Source organism: Schistocerca nitens, chromosome 3 (assembly GCF_023898315.1).
Source record: "Schistocerca nitens isolate TAMUIC-IGC-003100 chromosome 3, iqSchNite1.1, whole genome shotgun sequence".
Lineage (NCBI taxonomy): Eukaryota > Metazoa > Arthropoda > Insecta > Orthoptera > Acrididae > Schistocerca > Schistocerca nitens.
Window position 1 is genome coordinate 831,371,434 of NC_064616.1, and position 19,588 is coordinate 831,391,021.

At 46.5% G+C, this 19,588-nt stretch overlaps 1 protein-coding gene across 1 annotated transcript in view; it reads right to left on the reverse strand.

Annotated features, from left to right (window-relative positions):
* Window positions 1–18,760, reverse strand: part of LOC126248855 (glutamate [NMDA] receptor subunit 1) — a 613,579-nt gene extending 594,819 nt beyond the window's left edge. Inside the window, exon 1 of the mRNA XM_049950286.1 lies at window positions 18,699–18,760. The gene's annotated coding sequence lies outside the window, so the exon portion shown is untranslated. The remainder of the gene's footprint in view (window positions 1–18,698) is intronic.
* Between the last annotated feature and the right edge of the window lie 828 nt (window positions 18,761–19,588).

Genomic DNA, 19,588 nt, shown 5'->3' on the forward strand with positions numbered 1-19,588 from the left:
TCGATGCCTACAGCTAGAGGAATTTCGTCATTTTTAACATAATCACAAAATTGGTTCGATATTCCCATACTTGTAATTCATTCGTTGAGCGGCATGCGGATCTATGTCGACTGTCTTTCGGACGGAAAAGAACACGGGATGAGACTTTCGCCGTATCTCATGAACGAACAGAGCGAGTTGAATTTCACGGAATGTCAGTTTCCGAAATACCTGTTGAATTCTATAGCGTAGATCTTCCTTCCCCAAAAAGATCAAAATACATGAGCAAAACATATGGTTTATAATTCCCCAACAAACTGACATCTCCGATTTAGGACTCTAGCTGTCTGCATCTGACCGACAACTCTTTCAAAACGAGAATAAACAGCGGTTTTTTCCTACTTTTTTTAATCGCTTGATATTGTTCGTTGATACAGCGACCTACAAAAACCTTTTCCCAGAAGTTACATTGCATTATCTGTATAGCAGAATTGCTTATGTGTCTCGTCAGGTATACATGTCTTTTCTCTGTCGTTCCATTGTACTTGGCCTTCTCTTTCGTAATCATTTATCTCAGTATCTTCCATTTCGATGTTTGTACGATGACTGAAACGAGGAAGCACATCTCGATCTTCAGCACTGAAAAAATTCCGGGAATTCAGTATCTCGACCTTCTACCTGTAGCGTAGTTGTCATTTGTTTTGGACGGCCAGTGACTTTGGAACACAGCCCAGTCAGCCGCAAGCCTCTACTGGTAGCTCCATGGGAGTACCAGCTCACATATTTAATTTTTTTTTTCGTAGTTTAATTCCTAAATTAATAGTAGTGGGATGGACAGGGTGTGCGCGTGTTGTGTGCGGACGCAGGAAGATCTGGCCGCAGTTTGCAAGTAGCTACAGACGCTAGTCAACTGTCTGCAGGCTGCTGGCTCGGGGTGTGGCGACGGTGGTGAAAATGGCGCGTCGCAAGGGACATTTGTTTCGCCCAGGTTCTCTGCTGTGGAGGCACCTTCCAGCGCACCCGAAACGGGAAATGTGCACTCACTGCAGGGTGAATGGTGGGTTGTTACGTGGTTGCGTCGCTCGAGGCAGGGAGGCAGTGTGAAGGCTGGCCATCGGGCCTCGCCTATCCACAATGGGGGTTGACAGGTGGCCGCTCCTTCAGCAGCGTCCGAGCAGGCACATAGGGGCAGGTAAAGTTTAAATAGTTATCGGGATCTCCAATCTTAGTTGTGTTATGTAGCCCCTTAGGGAAATATCGGTTGGGGCTGGAAAGAACTCCAATGTACAATCGTGGGAGCCTCATCCGAGATGTGGAGGAGGCCCTACCTGTGGCTGTCGAGGTTTCAGGGAGCAGTGGTCTGCAATTGGTGTCACATGTCGGTACCAGTGACGCCTGTCGCTTGGGTTCTGAGGTCATCCTCAATTCCAATGGGCGGCTGTCGAAAGTAGTGAAGACTGTTGGCCTCGCTCGCATGGCGTAACCACAGCTCACAGTTTGCAGCATCGTACCCAGAGTCGATCGGGGTTCTCTGGTTTGAAGCCGAGTGGGGAGTCTCAGCGAAGGGCTCGATTCTGTGACACTCATGGCTGCAGGTTCCTGGACCAGCGGTATGAGGTGGAGAATCGTAGGACCCTGTTGATAGGTGCACTAAACAAAGGACGCGGCTACTCGAGCAGCAGAGTACTTCTGGAGCGCACAAGGAGTTCTTTTTAGGCTAGGTTGTGTTTAAGGCCCTCTGATGAACCCTTTCCAATGGATATACAGAAAGCGACTTTCAAAATTTTAAGAGTAAATTTTCGAAGAACTGGTAAGAAAGTACCTGAACTTCCTGCCCTATAGGAAAGTTGTTGCGCTCAAACTACTCTCAGATCCGAGATACAGATGAAACCTGAAATAGAAATGGTGAGACATGGAACGTTTATCTAAAAAGACAGATTAGATGCCTTAGGAAAAAAAATGTTCGTTGTTATCGACAAAATATTGTGTCCATCGAGATTGAAATTGAGGCTGGCTGTGAAGTTATCTGGTTACGAGTAACACGTCTAGGTGAACTCAAGTTAATTATCGGGTGTTTTTACCGGCCTTCCGATTCTGCCGTAAAAGTTGTAAAATTAACCTAAGAAAGTCTATACGCATTAGCGCGGAAATACCCAAATCATGCCATATTAGTTGGAGGTGGATTTAATCTACGAGTATAGTCTGGCACGTCTGTGGATTCATTGCAGGTGGTAAGGATAGACAATCTTGTGAAGCACTTTCGAACACGTTTCCGAAAACTGCCTTGAACAACTAGTTCCGCAGCCCACACGTAGTGGAACTATCTTCGACAGTGTAGATACAAACAGGCGTGGCCTTATCGCCAGCGTCAGTATACGGGCAGGGATTGGTGATTATGATGTCATCTCAGCGACGATGGTTCCTAAAGTTAATAAATCCATCTAGAAGCCTACGAGAGTATTTAGACTGCAAAAACCAAATAAGCAGTTGGTAGTATGTCACTTAGACAATGAATGGACATTATTTAGTTCCAATATGACGGATGTAGAGAAACTATCAGCAAAGTTTAAACTAATTGTAAATCGCACTCTGGAGACGTATGTTCCGGGTAAGGGATAAAAAAGACCCGCCGTGGTTTGTTAGTAAAATTCGGAAAATGCTGAGCATGCAGAGATGATTGCACTCTCGGTTTTTTTTAAAAAAAAAAAACAACGCGCGAATGTAAGCATGCAAAAATGGAAATTCATGCGTCCGTAAGAAGATCGATGCGCAAAGCATACAACAACTTCCACCGTTAGGCCTTAGCGAACGATATCGCCGGGGGCCTGGGAAAATTCTGCTCACATGTTAAATCAATAAGCGGCTGAGGGCTTTTATACAGCCCCTCATTGCCAAGTCCGGCGTGGCAATAGAAACTCGTATAAACAAACTGTCCATTGACTGTTGCACAGGCCCCGAATGGAGGACGTAATAACAGGCGTCCCCGGCGTAGAGAATCAACTGAAAACAAATAAGACGCCAGGTCCAGATAGCATCACAATTCGGTTTTAATGAGAGAAAATGCGCAGGTGACTCGTGTATATAAGAACGGTTAAACAACGGCCCACAAAATTACAGATCAATATCCTTTACATCAGTTGGCTACATAATTCTTGAACACATTCTTAGTTCGAATATAATGAATTTACTTGAGAAATAAAAGCTTCTGTCCACAAATCAGCGCGGATTTAGAACGCATCGCTCGTGCGAAATTTCCTCACATGATATCCTGCGAACCATAGACGGAAGGCAATGGCAGATTCCACATTTCCAGATATCCGGAAAGCGTTTGACACGATGCTCCACTGCAGTCTGTTAACAAACATCCGGGCATAAGGACTAGGTTCCCAGATATGTGAGAGGCCCTAAGACTTCTTAAGTAATAGAACGCATTATAATTGCGTAGACTTCTGTGGCCAGAGTCAGTCGAGATAAAAATTTTCTGGGTATGGTACCGCGTCATAATGTATAAAACAACTGTTGCAGCGGCCTTCTTCTGGGTCTACTGGTCACAATAGACCCAGAAGAAGGCCGCTGCAATCGTGGCCGAAACGTTGGTTTATCTCCGGCAGCAGTAGTTTTATACATTATGACGCGGTACCATAAGCAAAAAACTTTTATTTCGGCTAATAGAACGCAGTACCGTACGTTGTTCTCGACGGCGAGCGTTCATCGGAGACAAGGGTATCGTCAGGAATGCACCACGGACGTATGATAGGACCACTGTTGTTCTCTATGTAGGTTAATGATGTGACGGATAGGATGATGTGCAATTTACGGCTGTCTGCTGACCATGCTGCGCTGTACGGACAGATATCGTCGTTTGAGTGACTATAGGAGGATGCAAGATGACTTAGATCAAATTTCTAGTTGTTGTGCGGGTAGCAGCTAGCTCTAAATGTAGAGAAATGTAGAGAAATGTAAGTTAATGCATACGAGTAGGAAAAACAATCCTGCAACGTTCGAATACAACACAGGGAGCTTACTGCTTGACACAGCAACGTCGATTAAATGTGTAGGCGTAAGGCTGGAAAGCGATATGAAATAGAACGAGCATGCAAAGTTGGTAGTAGTAAAGGGGAATAAAGATGGATGGTCGACTTCCGTTTATTGGGAGAATTTTAGGAAAGTGTAGCTTATCTGTAAAGGAGAACTTGTGTAGAGCAATAGCGCTATACTGTTCTTGATGTGTCGACAGAAGTGCCGACACAGTGTGATTTGAGGGGACCGCTATGCACGCTATAAACACACGAAGGATGGCGTGAGGTCTGAAAGAGGATACGTAATGAATGCTATAAAGAAAAGTACGTAGCTTCCGGAATACTTAACTTTAATCCATCCTTGTTGTATACATCGTTCTTGATGAGACATGCTTTATACGATAAGTATCAATTGCTATGTAAGGCTAATGGCGCCTTGCTAGGTCGTAGCCATGGACTTAGCTGAAGGTTATTCTATCTATCTGCTCGGCAAAGGAGCGAGGCTTCGTCAGTGTAGACGCTAGCAAAGTCGTCCGTACAACTGGGGCGAGTGCAAGTAAGTCTCTCGAGACCTGCCGTGTGGTGGCGCTCGGTCTGCGATCACTGACAGTGGCGACACGCGGGTCCGACATGTACTAATGGACCGCGGCCGATTTACAGCTACCACCTAGCAAGCGTGGTGTCTGGCGGTGACACCACAGCTCTGTTTCAGTGTCTCGGATCTCCGTCAGGTCGGGTTAAAGGAAGACAGCGAAGCAATTGAGAGGCGTGCTGCTAGATTTGTTACTAGTACGTTCGATCAGCACGCATGCTTCGTAAACTCGAAATGGAATCCCGGGAGTTAAGAAGACAATCTTTTCGCGAGTCACTATTGAGAACATTTGTGGCAGACAGTAGAACGATTCTCCTGCCGCCAACGTACATTTCGCGTGAGAACCGCGAAGATAAGATAACTTAGGGCTCATACGGAGGCATATTGACAATCTTTTTCTCTCGCTCTATTTGAGAGTGGAACAGGAAAGGAAATGACTAGTAGTGGTATACGGTATCCTTCGCCATGCAACAATCGTTGGCTTGCGGAGTATGTATGTAGATGTAGATATCTTTCATCTTCCTTTTCGGTACGAGTGTGGTCACTGTGACTAGATGATTTTGATGCGTTTACTTATTTAACCTAAGACTAAAACGTCTTGCAATTGTTTGTCGGATCTATCGGTAAAACTTTACTTTCGAAATTACTAAACGGTCCTCGCTCTGGTCTCCTTACACTCATTTTGACAGCGTTAAGCTTTTGTGTGTCAAGGATTTGACTGCTCTTAAATCTGTACCTTTTGTACACGGCGGACATGCCGCCGCCGCCAGCCCCCGTCCACCTTCTCCAGTTTGCCGATGACACCGCCTTCCTTGCCCTTGCCCCCACCCTGCAGCGCTCCCAACACCTTCTCCAATCCCATCTTGACCGGTTCACCGCTTGGTGCAACCAGTGGTTGCTCAAGGTCAATCCCTCCAAAACCCAGGCGATCATTGTAGGCAAAACCACCCCTTCCTTCCGCCTCCTTGATTTCTACATCACCATCTATGGCCGTCCTATCGCCCTCACTCCCACCCTTAAGTACCTTGGCGTCACCCTCGACCGTCGCCTCTCCTGGACTCCCCACCTCCGGACAATCCAAGCCAAGGCACGCTCCCGACTCAGTCTCCTCAAGCTCCTCTCCGGCCGTACGTGGGGTCTGGACCCCTCCACCATCCTCCACACCTATAAATCCCTCATCCGCCCTATCCTTTGTTATGCCCATCCGGCTTGGATCTCCGCCCCCCCTCCCTTTTATAAATCCCTCCAAATCCTTGAACGCCATGCTCTCCGCCTCGCCTATCGCATCCGTCTCCCCTCCCCCACGCGGATCCTGTATGATCTCATCCCCTTCCCCCACCTCCTCCTTTTCCTTGAAAGGATACGGATCCTGTACACCTCCCGTAAACTCGACCCTCCTCACCCGCTCGTCTCCCCGATCCTCTCCCACCCCCGCCCACTGCCGCGCCTGTATTCCCACGTCCCGCCCGGTCTCCATCTGTCCACCCTCCTTACCCTCTCCCAAGGTGGCTTCCGCCAGCTCCCCCTCCCTGATGATGCCCTCCTCCCCTCCATCTACCCCTCCTACCAACTTTGATCCTCCCGCCCTCCTCCTGTGCTTGCTCCTCTGGGCACCCTCCCTCCCTTCTCTCCCTTTTTCCCTCCCTCCTCCTTTTCTCTCCCCTCCTCCCCCGGGCCTCCCCTCCCCTGTCCCTCTCCTCCTGCCCCCGTCTCCTCCGCCATTGGCATCCTTTTTCTCCCCTCTCCCCCACCTCACCCCTGTTCCCCTCTTGGCAGGTCCCCGGACTCGCACACGCTAAGTGGCCATTCGCGCGCCGGAGATCACCGCCGTCAGTGTTTCGTGTGTGCCGTCATGTTTAGTGTTCCGTGTTCACCGTCGCACTCCCTCGTTCACCAGTGCCATCGTCATCTTCAGTGTTTGTGCGTCGTCTCATCTGTTAGCAGTGTGGATTATCGACGAGTGTGAACGGCTCCGTGATGGTCTCTCTGTGTCTCCTGTTTTATTGCCCACCTTTTGTAACTTTTATGTTTTCTCCTGTTTCTACTACTTGTATATTCTATGGCTGAAGAGCAGCGTAGTGTGCTGCTGACAGCCTGCCTGTTGTACAGGCTTTAAAATAACAATAAAGTAAAAAAAAAAAAATCTTAAATCTGTGATGGAACTGTCTTTGCTTTCATAACACCTCCCTTTCGTGGATATTGAACCACAGTGGTTCCTGCCTACGTCTTACAACCTTACTCTACAAAATATGAATTAAAGATTGCACTCCTGTTTCAAGACGTTGAACGTGTTGCTCGTAACTACGATATAAAGATGAACGCTATTTGCTCACACTCTGATCTGAATGAAGGCACAAGACAGCCTTCGTTTAAACAAATGAACTTGCTGTATATGAAAAATGACCTATGTCTGACGGAACACAATGAGTTCCTTGTAGAATTATTATAAAGACAGTGCCCGTAACTTACTACAAGGGGTCCAAGTCGCTCCTGTTGATAGGAAGGATAAGACAACACACGAAAAAACTTATACAACACATCTACACGCAGTGGTTAGACACTGGACTCGCATTCGGGAGGACGACGGTTCAATCCCGCGTCCGGCCATCCTGATTTAGGTTTTCCGTGATTTCCCTAAATCGCTCCAGACAAATGCCGGGATGGTTCCTTTCAAAGGGCACGGCCGACTTCCTTCCCCATCCTTCCCTAATCCGATGAGACCGATGACCTCGCCGTCTGGTCTCCTTCCCCAAACCAACCAACCAACCACATCTACACGGCTTGGACGGAAGTATGGAAACAGCACGAGAACATAAATGCCGATGCTAGGTGGCGCTGTTGTATTTGACCCCTGACGGCAGCTGTCGATGCCCTCATACGTTGGTCACAACAGTGTCGTGTGCAGCTGTGACAGCATTATATCACAGCTAACAACGGGACCGCGCCTTCTCATCATCACCGATTTCAACAATATTGCTGACTGGTTGACGCAGCGAAAAGAGTACGCAACAATAATGCGAGGGTCTTGGGGTCGAGTTCCCATGAGGAAACATTTTTTTATTTTTATTTTTTACATTACTTACACAGCAAAATAAATTGAAATAATTCGAAATATATTTCAGTTAATAATATTTCCAGAAAAGACACGAAAAGAAAATCGAAGTGAAATTTGAAATTGCAATTATATTTCTAGGAAGAAATTTTAAGACGGACACAAGAACTTCGTACACGAAATTAGATTATTACAGCTGATAATTTACACTTTCCGGTGTAAAAATAGGGGAAGCAATAATTTTCTCGTTATCTTGCATAAATTCATTCAATCGCTGCGTTTCTAAAATTACACGGTTGTTTCAAAGTTATTACAGAAATAAAATCTTGGTTTACTTTCATAAAACATTATCTCTCATCGCACAGTTTGGCAACAAACAGCGCGCAACGCAGCATTTTGCCAAATATTAGAAGTTTATGCTGACGACAGAATATATTTTGATGCAGTCTTCGCGGAATGTAATTTCTTTTTCTCTCTCGATGAGATAAGAGAAGCTTTGAAACATTTTGATGAAATTCTTTGGCCGCGCGGGGTAGCCGCGCGGTCTTGGGCGCTTTGTCACTGTCCGTGCGGCTCCCCCCATCCGAGGTTCGAGTCCTCCCTCGGACATGGGTGTGTGTGTTGTCCATAGCGTAAGTTAGTTTAAGTTAGATTAAGTAGTGTGTAGGCTTAGGGACCGATGACCTCAGCAGTTTGGTCCCATAAGACCTTACCACAAATTTTCAAATTTTCCAAATTCTCTGTTTGATGTTAAAAATAAGAAAAAAAGTTTCTGTGAAGGGACTCGACTCTGCGATCCTCGGATTATAGTTCTGCATTCTTTCCGTTAAACAACTCACTGCCTGGAATGTTCACTAATATAAATGGCTCATGTCACTCCGGACCCGGGCCACGAGGAGTGGCCGCGCGGTTAGAGGCGCCATGTCACGGACTGCGCGGCCCCTCCAGCTGGAGGTTCGAGTCCTCCCTTGCGCAGAGGTGTGTGTGTTGTTCTTACAAGGGGAGGCCACGACGTTTGGAACGCGGATTTACTGCTAACTTCGTACACTCGTAGTACTCCATTAGCGCGTACTTCTCAAGCGTTATTGAGATCGTATTTAATCGAAAGAGAACGAGAAATTGCTTCTCGTGATGACGCTATCAAAATACACTCGATACTGCGTGACCAATCATCAGCGCCGATATTTGAGGAAATGCTGCGTTATGCATGGTTTGCTTCCAAATTATCGGCTGAAAGAGAGGTTTTTGAAAATGTTAACGAGGTTTGTTTTTCCACGGAAAACCTCAAAAGACCTTGCGTGTGAGGAAACATAGCATTTATTCAATGCAGCTGGTGCCGTTTAACTTTGTTTTTCATGTTTTTACGAAAAAATACCATCCCGAACTTGTAATCGTAATGTCGAAAGCGACGATTAATTGTACATCTTTCGAAAGCCGTCTGTGCCGGTCAAAACTTCTGAGGTAACAAGTCGTTTCGGGCTCCTTCCAGGTATAAGGGATTTCTCAAATCACGGACAAGCATACATTTTCAGTATCACTTTATGCGTTTGGCCGTTTACTAGTCTGTAGTTATGAATAATCGAAATTTGTAGACTGCCAAATAACATTGTAAATTTAATAAAAGTTCATCCGATTACACGTATTTTTCCCATTACATCAACTGTAAATAAAAAATAAAAAAAACTGACGAGTGGGACTCGATCCAGTGACCCAGCGATTACGGGGCTTGAACGCTAACCACTCGCCTGCCGGCGCTTCCTGGTAAATGATTACGCACAGATGTATATATCTGAGATATTTGACGATCGAAATTATCTTGCGATTTTCTCAATAACGCTTGAGAAGTACGCGCTATTGCTTACACATTTTGTTGTCCCAATGGAGTACTACGAGTCTACGAAGTTTGCAGTAAATCCGCTTTCCAGACGTCGTGGCCTCCCCTTGTTAGTATAAGTTAGTTTAAATAGCGCGTGAGTCTAGGGACCGATGACCTCAGCAATTTGGCCCCTTAGAAATTCACACACATTTGAACATTTTTGAACTCCCGACCCGCCCCAAACATGCTATCTGTTCTAAACGCATTACCATACACAGCACCAGCTTCTGTCTCTTTCATTTCTGTCAAACCCTACATATACCATAAATTTGGTTCAAATCAGTGATGACAAGTAGGCGCGGTCCCCTTGTAAGTGAATTCGAACGTGGACAGGTTGCCGCGCGGGATTAGCCGAGCGGTCTCAGGCACTGAAGTCATGGACTGTGCGGCTGCTCCCGGCGGAGGTTCGAGTCTTCCCCGGGCATGGGTGTGTGTGTGTGTTTGTCCTTAGGATAATTTAGGTTAAGTAGTGTGTAAGCTTAGGGACTGCTGACCTTAGCAGTTAAGACCCATAAGATTTCACACACATTTGAACATTTGTGGACAGGTTGTTTGTGCTCATATGGTGGGTACTGCCGTAACCAATACAGTAGAAGTGTTTCGTGTTTCAAGAGGCACCGCATCGAAATTAATTCGCATAGAGGGAAACCGGGAACCATCAAGCAGTAAGTCACAACGCGGGCGAAAGTGTGTTCAACGACAATGCAGAACTGTTTGTCGCACTCGCGAACCCTGTGAGCGCCAAAACGACACAAAGGGAATTCCATTAGTAGAGAATTGCAGGGCTAGCTGGAATTCCAAAACCACACATCAGTGATACAAATTTCCGTAACAGGAAAACGTGGTGCCGAAGTCTTAAACCTTGAACTATGGAGCAACGAAAGAGCGTCATTTGGTCAGATGTTTCACACTGTTTCCTACTTATGGTAGAGTTTAAGTCTGGTGCACGCCGTTCCAAGAATGTGATGTAGACTGCTTGCAGCCAAAGAGTGAAACATGGCGGACACTCGGTGATAACGGGGCAGCTATATCGTGATATTCGTGGGCCCACTGGTTACGCAGCAAGTTCGCATTTGTGCCAAGGATTACGTGACGATTTTGACTGCTCAGTTCCACCCCAAGGTACAATATTTTTTTCCCAACGAAGATGCTGTGTTACAAGGTTAGAGTGTCCTGCCCACACTGCCCGCATCGTCGGGGATTGGTTTTGTGGGCAAAACGTTGAATTGCCGCGTTTTGCAGATCTCAGCTAGCACACTGGACTCGCATTCGGGAGGACGTCGGTTCAATCTCTCGTCTGGCCATCCTGATTTAGGTTTCCCGTGATTTCCCTAAATCGCTCTTGACAAATGCCGGGATAGTTCCTTTGAAAGGGCACGGCCGACTTCCTTCCCCGTCCTTCCCTAATCCGATGAGACCGATGACCTCGCTGTCTGGTCTTCTCCCCCAAACAACCCCAACCCAACCAGATCTCAGTATTATTGAACCTTTGTTGTCTAATTTCGAGAGACGTGTGCGTGATCACTGTCCATCGCCATCATCGTTACCTGAGCTTGCCACTATTTTACAGGAAGAATAGTAAAAAAACTCACTTAAAATCATACAGGGCCTGTGTTTATCCATCCCGAGACGACTGGAAGCTGTTTTGATCGTCAACGGTTTTCCTACACCGTATTAGGCATGGTAATGAGTTGCGTTTTAGCGGTTCGCTAAATTTGTTCCCCCTCCCACAATTCCACCTTCCCCCCACCCCCTCCCGCCTGTACGTACATACGCCGCATGTCACACAATGAAGTTCTTGGGGGAGAGTGCTACATACTGTTATTTGTACCTCCCTTTCGCAGCCCACTCGCAAACTGACTGCGAGAAAAATGACGGTCTGTGTAACCGCGGGGACGCCCTTACCGTTCTTTTACCCCTCAGGCTCAGATTCTGCAGCGATATACGACGGATGATATCTGTGAAGAATGCTGGTTTCTTAAACTTACGAATCAGTGCTTCACAAACAGAAAATTGCCATTCTTTCAAATACTGCCATGTAAGTTTCCCAGACACTGTAAGGCTAGCTGAACGAAATCTAGCAGCACACCAGTGATTTCTTACCATATCCGCTTTTAATCTGAGGTCGTGAGGACCATAAATACTATGCAGCTCCACATCATTTTAGCCGAATCCTTCGGATAATTCGAAGTCGTACAGCCGGCCGCGGTGGCCGTGCGGTTCTAGGCGCTTCAGTCCGCAACCGCGGGACTGCTACGGTCGCAGGCTCGAATCCTGCCTCTGGCATGGATGTGTGTGATGTCCTTAGGTTAGTAAGGTTTAAGTAGTTCTAAGTTCTAGGGGACTGATGACCTAAGATGTTAAGTCCCATAGTGCTCAGAGCCATTTGAAGTAGTACATTTTTCCACCTTACAGCTGATTCTATAGAGGTTGGTCCATTGATAGTGACCGGGCCAAATATCTCACGAAATAAGCGTCAAACGAAAAAACTACAAAGAACGAAACTCGTCTAGCTTGAAGGGGGAAACCAGATGGCGATATGGTTGGCCCGCTAGATGGCGCTGCCATAGGTCAAACGGATATCAACTCGGTTTTTTTAAATAGGAACATCCATTTTTATTACATATTCGTGTAGTACGTAAAGAAATATGAATGTTTTAGTTGGACCACGTTTATCGCTTTGTGATAGATGACGCTGTAATAGTCACAAATGTATAAGTACGTGGTATTACATAACATTACGCCAGTGCGGACGGTATTTACTTCGTGATACATTACCCATGTTAAAATGGACCGTTTACCAATTGCGAAAAAGGTCGATATCGTGTTGACGTATGGCTATTGTGATCAAAATGCCCAACGGGCGTGTGCTATGTATGCTGCTCGGTATCCTGGACGACATCATCCAAGTGTCCGGACCGTTCGCCGGATAGTTACGTTATTTAAGGAAACAGGAAGTGTTCAGCCACATGTGAAACGTCAACCACGACCTGCAACAAATGACGATGCCCAAGTAGGTGTTTTAGCTGCTGTCTCCGCTAATCCGCACATCAGTAGCAGACAAACTGCGCGAGAATTGGGAATCTGAAAAACGTCGGTGTTGAGAATGCTACATCAACATCGATTGCACCCGTACCATATTTCTATGCACCAGGAATTGCATGGCGACGACTTTGAACGTCGTGTACAGTTCTGCCACTGGGCACAAGAGAAATTACGGGACGATGATAGATTTTTTGCACTCATTCTATTTAGCTACGAAGCGTCATTCACCAACAGCAGTAACGTAAACCGGCATAATGTGCACTATTGGGCAACGGAAAATCCACGATGACTGCGACAAGTGGAACATCAGCGACCTTGGCGGGGTATGGTACGGCATTATGTAAGGAAGGATAATTGGCCCCCATTTTATCGATGGCAATCCAAATGGTACAATGTATGCTGATTTCCTACCTAATGCCCTACCGATGTTACTACAAGATGTTTCACTGCGTGACAGGATGCCGATGTACTTCCAACATTATGGATGTCCGGCACATAGCTCGCGTGCGGTTGAAGCGGTATTGAATAGCATATTTCATGGCAGGTGGAGTGGTCGTCAAAGCACCATATCATGGCCCGCACGTTCACCGGATCTGACGTCCTCGGATTTCTTTCTGTGGGGAAAGGTGAAGGATATTTGCTATCGTGATCCACTGACAGCGCCTGACAACTTGCGTCAGCGCATTGTCAATGCATGTGCGAACATTACGGAAGGCGAACTACTCGCTGTTGAGAGGAATGTCGTTACACGTATTGCCAAATGCATTGAGGCTGACGGACATCATTTTGAACATTTATTGCATTGATGTGGTTTTTTCAGGTAATCACGCTGGAACAGCATGCGTTCTCAGAAATGGTAAGTTCACAAAGGTACATGTATCACATTGGAACAACCGAAATAAAATGTTCAAACATATTTGTTTTCTTTATTAATTTTCAATTCCCCCCGAAGGGGGCGGGCTGGCAGCAGCTTACTACGCTGCTCTACAGCCTACAGACTTTTGTTTAAAAAAGGAAGAAGAAAGAAACAAGGAAAAACAGGCGATAAAATGGTGATTTAAAGTGTAAAATGGCGTAAAAATGCGGAAAGTTAAAACAGAAAGCAAAATGGGTTGGCAATGTTGATAAAATACACAGGAATCAGACAAATAACATAGTAGACACACAATTAAAAAAACATGGCGACAGTCTGGTTTCTGTTCGCAAGTGATAAAAAAAAGCACACCCAGCGACAGTATGATGGCTGTTCGCTACACTTCCCAAAAGACACAACACGGAGCACGCACTGGAAAAACACACTGTAAAACACTGCACGAAAAAGGTGGCTAAAGATGGCACTCCCGATCCAAGGCAGATGGGGGGGGGGGGGACCTGGAGTAGGGGGAAAAACAAGGAGGGAGGAGAGGAAAAAACGAAAAGGGGGGGGGGAACCAAGGATGGAGAGGACTAATAAAGGGGGAGAAGGGCAGACGCGAGATGGAATGAGAGGAGGCAGAGGAGGGAAATGTAAAAGGACTCGGGGGAGAGAAGGGGGCAAAGAGAGGGGAGGTGGGGAAGAAAGAGGATGGAAGGGGGGGAGAGGGAGCCCGGGAAAAGAACAGATGAAAGGAGGGGGAGTGAGGATCAGATTTGATAGGAAGGATAAATGGAGGGAGAGAGGGCATCATCTGGGAGGGGGAGTTGATGGAAGCCACCTTGGGAAAGGAGATGTAGGGTGTAGAGATGGAGGGTAGGGGGGACACAACGGTGAAGACGTGGCAGGGGGCGGGGATCGGAGAGGAGAGGAGCAACCAGGTGGTGTGGGGGTTCAAGACGGCGGGAGGTGTAGAGGATGCGGATATGTTCGAGGAATAGGAGCAGATGGGGGAAAGGAATGAGAGCATAGAGGATCCGCGTGGGGGACGGGAGGCATATACGGAAGGCGAGGCGGAGTGCATGACGCTCAAGGATCTGGAGGGACTTATAGAATTTGAGGGGGGCAGATATCCAGGCAGGACTGGCATAACAAAGGATGGGACGGATTAAGGATTTGTAGGTGTGGAGGATGGTAGAGGGGTGCAACCTCCATGTCCGGCCGGAGAGGAGTTTGAGGAGTCAGAGGCGGTTGTGGGCTTTGGATTGGATGGAGCGGAGATGAGGGATCCAGGTGAGGTGACGGTCAATGGTTTCAAACGTACCTATGTTCTGTATTTTAATTTAAAAAACCTACCTGTTACCAACTGTTCGTCTAAAATTGTAAGCCATATGTTTGTGACTATTACAGCGCCATCTGTCACAAAGCGAGAAATGTGGTCCAACTAAAACATTCATATCTCTTTACGTACTACACGAATATGCAATAAAAATGGGGGTTCCTACTTTTAAAAAAACCGCAGTTGATATCCGTTTGACCTATGTCAGCGCCATCTAGCGGGCCAACCATAGCGCCATCTGGTTTCCCCCTTCAAGCTAGACAAGTTTCGTTCTTTGTAGTTTTTTCATTTGACGCTTATTTCGTGAGATATTTGGCCTGGTCACGATCAATGGACCACCCTGTATGTTCGCTTCGCTTAGTACAGATTCCCAAAGTTTATCTTAAATATTTAACAGGTATGAGTAAGTACAGATTTCTGTTCCATGTAGGAAAATTCTTTGATCGGTAGACGTCGGTACATACGAGGGTTATTTGGAAAGTAAGGAACGATCGGTCCCGAAATGGAAACCACAGTGAAAATCCGATGAAATTTTGCACAGGTGTGTTGAGCAGCGTCTCTAGTATACCCGTCGATCGCGTTACGTCACTTTTTTTAGTTCTGAGCACACTGGGAGCCCATAAAGGTATCTAGAAAGTGTCTGCCGCCAATTACGAGGGCCTGGTGAGAAATGTCGCCTGAAGCTATGCACCTAACATTACATAACTGTCGTGCGTTTTCTTCTTCAAGACAATTTTCAGCCGCATTCTTTAGGGGCAATTATGATGCTCCTGCATCGTTTTCAGTTGGAAATGTTTGATTACCCACTTTACAGCCCGTAATTGTCTCCCTATGAGTTTCATCTCTGCTCACATGAACCGCTGGCTATGAAGACAACATTTTGGCACAGACAACGAGCTGTAGGCCAGCGTAGAGAACTGGCGGAAAGCACTGGTGGCTGCCTTTTATAACGAGGCTATTGGAAAGTTGGTACAACGCTACACAAATGTCCAAGTCGGATCGGCGACTATGGAGATAAGTAGCTGGAATTTGCAGCTAAATGTTGCAAATAAAACAGTTTTGATTTTCACTGTGGTTGCCATTTCGCGACTTATCGATCCTTACTTTCCGAATAGCCCTCGTAGTAACAGAACCCAGAGCGTTGCCCTCGACGGCGAGTGTTCGTGAGAGACGAGGGTATCGTCAGGAATGCCTGAGGGAAGTTTGAGAGGAACACTTTTATTCTCTATACACATAAATGAATTGAAAGACTGGATAAGTAACGCTCTGCAGCTGTTTCCTAGATGACGTTCCACTCGCACCCGCAAATAGAGCGAGGGAAAAACGACAGTCTATATGCCTCTGTACGAGCCCTAATTTCTCTTACCTTCTCTTCGAGCCTCATACGCAAGATGTACGGTGCATTGGCGGCAGTGGAATCGTTCTGCAGTTAAATCAAATACCGATTCCCTAAATTTTCGCAAAGAGTATATGAAATATACTCACAGTATTCTAAGAACCATCAGCTGTTGTTTAAGGGAATAATGTCAATGAAAATTGGTGCCGGACCAGCGCTCGAACCCGAGTTCCCCGCTTTACGCCAGCGGTCTCCTTAACTGCTTTGGCTACCCGTGCACGATTCATGGCCACACCCAAACTTCCATACGTTGTCGTTCCTGCGTCACAAAACGTGCTGGTATACACATTATGTATTTCCCGTACAGGGGAGACATTTTAATTGAAAGTCGTTGCCTAGTATCGGCAGATAAATAGGCTATTGCAGTGCCTGTGTTACGGTCCCGGTCCGGCACAAATTTTAATTGCTGCCATTCCATTATACAGCTGACGCTTGTTCATATTCGCAACTACGAATACATTTTATGTATTTCATAACGGCTGTAGTCGCTCCAGTGCCTGTTCCTTCGGAACAGTGCACAGGCACTGCAATATCACACTGCGTATGTTGTGTTAGATACGTGATGTTAAATACAAACATTATCAGCACTGATAAAAGAAAGCATTATAGAACAACTAACGTCCTCAGTTCGTATATTGATGTGTCAAAATGGTTCGAGCCTTCAGATTCTTCTCTAAAGATACTACTGTTGAGAGACCGGAATACTATAATGCTACATATTTACCTATGAAAATGTCCCGCTGTCTTTTCGAATGCTGTTCATGTCATATGTAGATAAAATGAGCCAATAAGCACAGAGAAGAGGAAAGCATTCACGAGGTTCGACTACATGGTAAGTGTCAGATCAACTCCTCACCAGCGTTTCCATCGTAGTTCCCCGCAGCTAAGCAATAGAAACGAGACTGGAGATCTAACTGTAACTGTAAACGTTCCGACTAATAATGGAGGGATTACCAAGCACACCCTGTCCGGTATAATTTGAGAATGCCCGAAGAGCGACGAGGCTTTTCGCCCGAAAAGGTTATAACAACACCTTCCGAAGGATTCTGGGACAGAACAGATCTGCATAAGAACAAGAGGAAGTCCCACACACACTAAAGCGAACACACTCATTTTGGTCACGCCCCATTCAGCAAGTGGCTGAGGAATTGAAAGAAACAACACTCGCGCGAAGCACCCTCCACCGTGCATATCACTACGCAATACACACGCTGTGAGTGCAGCATATTTTAAATAACATAATCGGTCGCGAAACTAAAATATTAATCGGTAAAATTAGTGCCGAATGGTGCATTTCTACGGTCTGTTAAGCAGCATATTAGGTTAGCTCACCAAGTAATCACATTTAGACGGATTAATCTGCAATCGGCGATTACGTAATAAATTAAAAGGGTGTCTGGAACACGAAAACTCGGCCGCAGCTACGAGGGTAAGTCAATAAATAACTCGCAAACTAGGATAGAGACATCAAAGCCTCGTGTACCAGCCTGAAATCGATTTTTTTTTCGCGTATAACGCTCTCGGGATACACCAAGTGTATTTGGTTCCGTAATTTGCGACACCTCACAAAACCGATGTGTGCTATGGGTAGGGAAATACCGCTATACGGGAAACTATGAGATCAGTGGATAACCGGCGTAGACAGGACGTTTCTTTTATACGAATGCGTGATGTCTGTTCTTTCGGACATGTACAAAAGAACAGACACAACATTTTCATATAATTGATTCGCCTCGATGGGCAATGGATCCACCATCTTCATTGCGGATGCACAAATAAGTCCGACCTCCTGCAGGAATCTTAGAGTAGTGAGCATGGAGGAAATGGACGGGAACGGCGGGAATGTGCCGAGATAGTCCGCCCAGTGGCAATAATACTATGTCCCGGATGGCACAGTGGTTAACGCACCTTCCTAGTAAGCAGGAGGTCTCGGGTTCGAATCCTGTTCAGATACCTATTTTCACTCGTACCGCTGTGTCCTCGCAATGCCCCGTTGCGGCTGACGCCAGTAATCCGTTTTCTTTCTACCCAACTCCACATTCGATCTACATAGGACGATTCTCGTTTGGGACTAATTTTTGTCCTTTGCAGAATTCCTGTATCCCACTCAACACAATTTTGCACGAAATAAAGTTATAAACGTGTAAAAGGACGTATTTCGCGAAGCGTCCCTCGGCTCACAAAAATCGCGTTAATCTAGTCGGGAACTTACTTATATCACACCTGCCATTCTGGTATGACTGCACATCATTAAGCATTGGCCGCGGAATACTGTGTATCGGCTACTTTCCACGCGACACGTGCTGGAACCTCCTAGACACGTAAGGCGCGAAATTTAAAATGGTGTCCGGTATTCTGGCGTTTGCTACTTATTAATTGACACACCCTCGTACAAACAGTCTGAGAAAGGAAGCACGCTTCGAAAGATTCTGCGACAGTCGCACCTTAACTGCGTTTGTAAAAGGAGTAGAAAAAACGGATGCGGCGCAGCGAAAGAAAGAGCGTACGAAGTTTGAGCGCAGGTGCGGCGCGTGTAATTGGACTTACCGGCGAGGCTCGGTGGCGCGCGGCGCTGCGGGCTGCACAGTGGCGGCTTCGCGAGACACGCTCAGCATCCGAGCCGCAGCCGCCGCCGCTGCTTCGATCGTCGCTGTGCGCGCGCAAGTCTTTCCAGCTTCTGCCTCCTCTGCTGTCATCGCATGACAAATATGTAGCAAGCTGGATAACGCTCTCGGCACTATTTCGGTACGAAACACGTAGCCCGTCCAACAGCTTCTCTCACAACTGCAACCCAAAGAAAGACATTCCGCTCCGGTAGAATCAGAAGCGTCGCGCTCCATCCTTATATTACGGAAGAGAAATAAGTAGGCATCTACATCTACGTACACACTCCGCAAGGCACCGTACGGTTTATGGCAGAAGGTACCTCGTACCACTACTATTCATTTCCTTTCCTCTACCAGTCGCAAGTACAGCGAGGAAAAGGGCGACTTTCTATATGCCCTAATAACACTTATCTTTGTAGTCCTTGAGCAAAATATACATTGGGGACAATGTATGAGCATCAGTCGCAAATACCGCTTCTCCAAATTTTCTCAATATTGAAAATGGTTCAAATGGCTCTGAGCACTATGGGACTTAACTTCTGAGGTCATCAGTCCCCTAGAACTTTGAACTACTTAAACCTAACTAACCTAAAGACATCACACACATCCATGCCCGAGGCAGGATTCGAACCTGCGACCGTAGCGGCCGCGCGGTTCCACACTGTAGCGCCTAGAAGCGCTCGGCCACCTCGGCCGGCTTTAGCGAAAAGAATGTCGTCTTCTCTCCAGGAAATCCCATTCGAGTTCACGAAGTGTCTCCGTAAACTTTTAACACTCGCGCTTTGATCGAACCTGCTGGTAACAAATCTAATAAGACGACTCCGAATTGCT